The sequence below is a fragment of the Hipposideros armiger genome, unplaced genomic scaffold (assembly GCF_001890085.2).
Source record: "Hipposideros armiger isolate ML-2016 unplaced genomic scaffold, ASM189008v1 scaffold_36, whole genome shotgun sequence".
In the NCBI taxonomy this organism is placed as follows: Eukaryota; Metazoa; Chordata; class Mammalia; order Chiroptera; family Hipposideridae; genus Hipposideros; species Hipposideros armiger.
This window is the reverse complement of record NW_017731386.1, coordinates 5,619,403-5,626,210: the sequence shown is the minus strand read 5'-3', so window position 1 is coordinate 5,626,210 and position 6,808 is coordinate 5,619,403.

The following is a 6,808-nucleotide window of genomic DNA, read 5'->3' as shown; positions in this document are numbered from 1 at the left end:
ACTGGCCCAAGTTGGCACCATCATTGTGCTCTTCCCGGGCAAGGCAGATCAGTCACCGGCTTCTGGATGGCCGCTCACGCTGGCTGCTGGCTACACGCGGTAGCCCATGGCAACCCACTGTAGCAGGGGCTGCAGCCTATGCCATTGCTGGCGACTCACAGCAGCTCAGCTCCAGGTCGAGCTGTTGTTCAGCATCTTAGCTGTAGAGGGCAGCATCACTGGCCCTCATAAAGGGATCCGACCCGGGGTCCTCTGGCATCCCAAGCCAGCTCTTAACTAACGTGCCACTCGGCCGGCCCTGATCTTTGTTATTTATATAAATAAATGACCTTTGAAAAACATAGACAAAATACATCATGACTTTTCTGAAGACCCAATACTTTCCAGGGAACACAAGGAAAAAAAATCCACAAGGAGACAGTACTACAGATCTCAGGATGTGCCCCATCTCTAATGGTGAGAAAGGAAATGGAGAAAATTGGGAAGTCTCTTTTTAAGATAAAGGTGCCCAGTCTGAATTCCCACATTTTTTCAGCTTTGGAGACCAATAGTCAGGAGTTTAAGCCTCTTCTGTGCCATCAATTAGCTCTGGGACTTTTGTCAAATCAAGTAATATTACTGAGCTTTATTTTCCTCATCTGCAGTATGTAACTAACAAGGTCTATATTGCAGAATTATCATGAAGATTGAATTTTGTAGAAGCCTATAATAGACCTTAATAAATGCTATTATTCTTACCTTATAACCCCTTCTCACTTGCTACATGTTTTCAGCTAAGATAAAAGAGCTTTTTTTTTTCTTTTAAATGATAACACCATACAATAAGAAAAGAACAAATATGGGCTGGCCGAGTGGCACGTTGGTTAGGAGTTGGCTTGGGACGGCAGTTCTGAGCAGCAGGGCTGCGGGTTGGGATCCCGCATGAGGGCCAGTGATGCTGCGCCCTCTACAGCTAAGATGGTGAACAACAACTCAACCTGGAGCTGGGCTGCTGTAAGTTGCCAGCGATGGCGTAGGCTGCAGTGGGGCTGCAGTGGGCTGCCGTAAGCTGCCATGAGTGGCGGGCAGCCAGTGTGAGTGGCCAACAGTCAGCNAAAAATAATAAAATACTTAAAAATAAATTTAACCGGGGCCGGCTGAGTGGCTCAGTTGGTTAAGAGCTCGCTCAAGGATTTGAGCTCTGAGCAACAGTGGTTCAAGTCAGCCCGAGCTGAGCAGCCGTGAGCTACCAACAGGTGGCGGGATGGCTCAGCTAAAATAAATAAATAAATAAATAAATAAATAAATAAATAAATAAATAAATAAATAAATTTAACCAAGGAGATTTTCAGGTATACACTGAAATATTATTGAAATTACAAAATATTGTTGAACGAAACCAAAAGCCTAAATAAGTGGAAAGATATGGATTAAAAGACTTACATTGTTAATATGGCAATACTACCCAAAGCAATTTTCAGATTCGGTGAAACCCATATTAAAATCCCAATGGCCTTTTGTGCAGAAATGGGAAAACTGATCCTACAACTCATTTGGAATTGAAAGGGACACTGAATAACCAAAACAATTTTGAAAAAGAAAAACAAAGTTGGAGAACTCACATTTCCTGATTTCAAAACTTACAAAGCTACAGTAATCAAAACAGTGTGGCATATTATTCAGCTATAAAAAGGAATAAAATAGAAGCTAGATGAACCTCAAAAACATTATGCTAAATGAAAGAAACCGGACACAAAAGATCACATATTGTATGATTCCATTTATATGAAATATCTAGAATAGGTAAATTCAGAGACAGAAAGTTGTTGCTAGGAGATGGAGGGTGGGGAATGGGGATTGACTGTTTAATGGGGATTTTCTTTTGGTGTAATGAAAATGTTTTGGAACTCAATATAGAAGTGATGGTTGCAACACATTGTAGATGTACTAAATGCCACTAAGGTGTACACTTTATTTTTTATTTTTTTAGATTTTTTTTTATTACTATTGGGGAATAGGGGAGGGGAACAGTGTTGGGGAATTGGGAAGGGGAACATTGTGTTTTTCCAGGACCTGTCAGCTCCAAGTCAAGTTGTTGTCCTTTAATCTTTGTTGTGGTGGGCGCAAGCTCAGCTCCAAGTTCAGTCACCACTTTCAATCTGGTTGCTTTGGGGTGTAGTCCACCATCCCATGCGGAAGTTGAACCGGCAACCTTGTAGCACACTGAGCCATCCAGCCACCCATCGGCAGCTTGCGGCTGCTCAGATCAAGGTGCCGTGTTCAATCTTAGTTATGGGGCAGGGCACAGTCCTGTGCGGGAGTTGAACCGGCAACCTTGTTGTTAAGAGCATGTGCTCTCACCAGCTCAGCGGCAACTACGCTCAGGCGCAGCTCACTTGGCCCATGTGAGAATCGAACTGGAGACCCTGTTGCTCAGAGCTCGCGCTGTAATCAGCGGAGTCACTCGGCCGGCCCAGGTGTACACTTTAAAATGGTTAATTTTATGTTATATGCATTTTTCTTCTGGGGGAAAAAAAAAGAAGCCTAATAGGAATAATTAGGTTTATTTGGCTTATTTCACATTCTCTAAAATTTAATTGACACACAACTACTGTGAGGGCTCTAAGTTTTCCAAACTTAGGATAAAAGAAATTTTGTAAGCTAAAAAAGAAGTTCAATCTTTCTAAGTTAAATCATGTATAAGTAAATTATTAATATACATGTTTTCCAATGATGTAGTTCTCAGGTGAAAAGATGCATACTAATATTTCTGTACAAAGACTGTACAATAACAGCTCCAGGTTTAAATATTCTTGTCAGCTGATGGCATGTATTATGTATTTTATGAACTAAATTAAAGACCCTGGAGATTGTTTTTCATACTCTCAGGATAGATTAATTCTCAATAGAGTATTCTGCTCCCCATCTATTCTGTTAGCGGTACTAAATATAATAAAGTAGGGAAAGCTGCTTAGTCTTATCACCAATAAGTGTGAACTACCACTGTCCACACCAGCCACGTAATCAGCTTCTATATGATCTTAGACCAGGAGCTTTCAGGTTCTGCAGGAGATTGGAGAATAACTTCAATGCAAAGGGCCTTAGCAAGTGCTGGTTTCAACTTACACAGCAGTTAAATTGCAAAGTGTTGATCCTTGGATTCAAGTCTGTCAATTAGGGAGACACAAGCCACCCTCAATTCATTGTGTTCTGGTTATTTCTCAAAGCATGACAAATCCTCCTAACACAGTGACTTCTTTACCAATTAGTCTTAACCTTGCACTTTTCGTCCCTCCATCTAGAAAAACAATCATTAAGATACCCAGTAAGAGAACTAGTCCTGATTCCTGGCAGCACCCAACCCAAACTAAAGCCCCGTTTCCTTGAAGCCTTCCCCAAACCACCTAACATAAGCCTAAATGCTCCAAGTCTTTGATAATGTCCCCTTACTGAGATGTTCCATGGTTCCCCCTGGCGTACATCCTCTCTGGTTGTAATAAGCCCAAAACCCAGTTTGTTCAACTACAGGTGTGTTCCTGGTGGTCTTTGGCTGGAGATCATTGACTACTGAACACCTAATATGAGCCAGGCACTGGGAATGCAGCAATGAATAAAACAGACAAATATCCCTGCACCTTACAGAACTTACATGGAGGTGAAGAATGAACCATGTGTGAAAGTGCAATGAACAGCGTGTTAGGTTAAGTGCCATGGGGAAAAGTCAGCAGGAAAGGGGTAGAGGGTAAGGTGTGTTGGAATTTCGAATTGGTGAGCTAGGGAAAGCCTTCCTGAAATGACACTTAAAGATCAGAAGGAGGGAACCGTGAGCTACGCAGCTATTTCAGCGTGCTCCAAGTTGAGGGAACAGAAAACGCAAAGGACATAGGACAGTAGTGTCCCTGGTGTGGCTTAACAATCAGCAAGGAGAATTCAAATGGCTGGAGTGGGGTGATCAGTGGGGTAATAGGAGATGGAGGATAAAACGAGGCGAGGGAAAAAAAGATGGTCATATAGCACCTGTAAACCACTGCAAGGACTTTGGCTTTTACTCTGAGGTGGAGAATTATTGGAAAGTGTGGAACAGAAAGATGACATGGTCTTATTTACTTTTTAATTAGACACAAACACTCCAGTTGCTGTGTTGAGAAGAGATTGGGGGAGGAGGGACAAAGGCAGAAGCAAGGAGACAAGGTAGTTGTAAGAATCCAGCAAGAGATGATGGTGATTTGGACCAGGCTGGAAACAGAGGAAGTGAAAAGCAGGCAGATTCTGGATGTATTTGGAAAGTAGAACAGGTCAAATTTATTAGTATGGGGAACGTGGGTCAAAGAAAATTAAGGTGTTAAGGTTTTCAGTTTTCAGCTGGAGCCAAAATTGGAAGGTTGAAATTTCTGTTAGGTGAGACAAGGAAGATGAGGGTAGGTTTTTTGCTTTGTTTTGTTTTGGGGGGTAGGAGTGGGAAGAACAGGAATTCCTATCAAAATTGCAATGACAAGTGGAGATGTTGGGGAAACAATTGAATAGTCTGCAATTCAGAGGAGAGATCTGGGCTGGTGTTATAACTTTTGGAGTTTGACTATACTCGTAGACAGTATTTTAAATCATGAGACTGGATGAGATCACCAAGCAGAGAAGGTCAAAGACTGAGCTAAAGGCATTCCAATGTTTAGAAGTTAGGGAAATAAGGAGAAATAAACTAAAAATATCCGAAGGAATAGCCATTGAGATAGGAAGAAACCAGTGGTGTGGAACCCTGGAACATCACAGAATGTATTTGAAGGAGGGAATGATCAATGATGTCAAATGCTGCTGTTAGATCAACATAAAGATGAGACTTGACAATTTGATTTAGCAATATCTTCCTTGGGCCTTTTCTTTTCAGGAGAAACATCTGATTCTGTAATCTTTTTTTTTTTTTGATAAAACATCACTCTCTAATGCACTGTATAATTTACCTGTTTATCTTATTGTCAGCCTATTCTTCCTAGAATGAAACTCTGTCAGGGCAGGGATTTTCGTCTACTTTGCTAATTAACAAGATATTGCACAGAACAGCATCTGGGCATTGTAGGCACCCAGTATTTGTTGAGTAAATAGTATTCAGATCATCCATCACCCTGCTGGTCTAATATCTATGAACATGATCATTTGGCAATGTTTCTCGAAAACTGTTAGAGTGTGTTCTGACCAAGCCCTAGAACACGATGCTGGTTCTCCATAGTTCAGTCTGGCATTTTATAATGCAGCCCAGCTAGCCTAGCCTGTTGGGCAGAAAATCATCCTGTTATTTCATGCCTTCCTATCCAGCACCATGTATTGGGTCTTCAGAAAAGTCAGGACGCATGTTTGCAATAGATGGAACTAGTTCATTTTTGGAAGTACTAGAGTCATTCACATCTCTGTTATTTCTATGTCGTTTGACAGTTGATAGTTCTAGCTTCATTCTAAAAAAAATGAGTGATTTGGTTGAGTTTTGGAGATTTTACAACAAGTTGAAGATGGAAGACCAAACTGCATTTTGCCATATTTTACTGTTTTACTTCCATAAAGGGAAAAACATGCATTAAGCTTGTAAAAAATCGCATAAAGTTTACGGTGACAATGCTCTATAAGAATGTCAGTGCCAACGAGGTTCACGAAATTCCGTGCTGGTGATTTTTTTTTTTTAAGATTTTAATGGGGAATTGGGGAAGGGGAACAGTGTTGGAAAATTGGGGAAGGGGACCAGCCAAGTTGTTGTTCTTCAATCTTCGTTGTGGAGGGTGCCAGTGGCCATCTGGCTTCCCGTTAGCAGCTTGTGGCCTCTAAGCTCAAGGTGCTGTGTTACAATCTTAGTTGCAGGTGGATGTAGCCACCATCTCATGTGGGAGCCACACCTGGCAGCCTTGTTGTGAAGAGCACATGCTCTATTCACTGAGCCATCTGGGCAGCAGCTCAGCTCAAAGAGCCAAATTCAATCTTAGTTGTGGGAAGGCATAGCTCACCATCAAACAGGCAATCTTCTTGTTACACCAGCTGAGCCATCCTGCCACCTGTTGGCAGCCCAGCAACAGCTCAGTTTGAGCTCAGCATCATTGGCCCATGTGGGAATCAAACTGGTGGCCCTGTTGCTCAGAGCTCACACTCTTAAGCCAACTTTTAACCAACTGAGCCACTCAGCCGGCCCCATGATGGTGATTTTTATCTCAACGACGCTCCTCATTCAGGGAGCCCTACCGAGGTTGATGACGACCAAATAAAGGAATTGATCGAGTCAAACCCATGTTACATGACACGAAAAATTGTAGAAACATTGAACATCCATCATTCAAGCATTCACAACCATCTGGAGATGCTGGAATACATAAGCAAGCTCAATATTTGGGTTTCTCATGAACTCAAAGAAGTTCATTTGATGGCACTTATAAACATCTGCAATATACTCATTAAAAGTGAGGAAAATTATCCTTTTTTTGAAGCGACTGATAACTGTTGATGAGAAGTGGATTGTTTACAACAATGTGGTGTGCAAACGGTGTTGGTCCCAATGTGATGATTTGCCTCAAACGACATCGAAAGCAGACATTCATCAGAGGAAGGTTATACTCTCAGTGTGGTGGGATTTTAAAGGTGTCGTGTTTTTCAAGCTCCTACCAAGGAACCAAACAATCAATTTGAATGTGTACTGTCGGCATTTGGACAGTTTCAATGAATCCATCATCCAGAAATGTCCAGAGCTTGTTAATTGTAAAGGAGTTGTGTTCCATCATGACAGCGCGAGACCACACACAAGTTTGATCACTTGTCAAAAAGTATTGTAGCTTGGATGGGATGTGTTGCCACACCCACC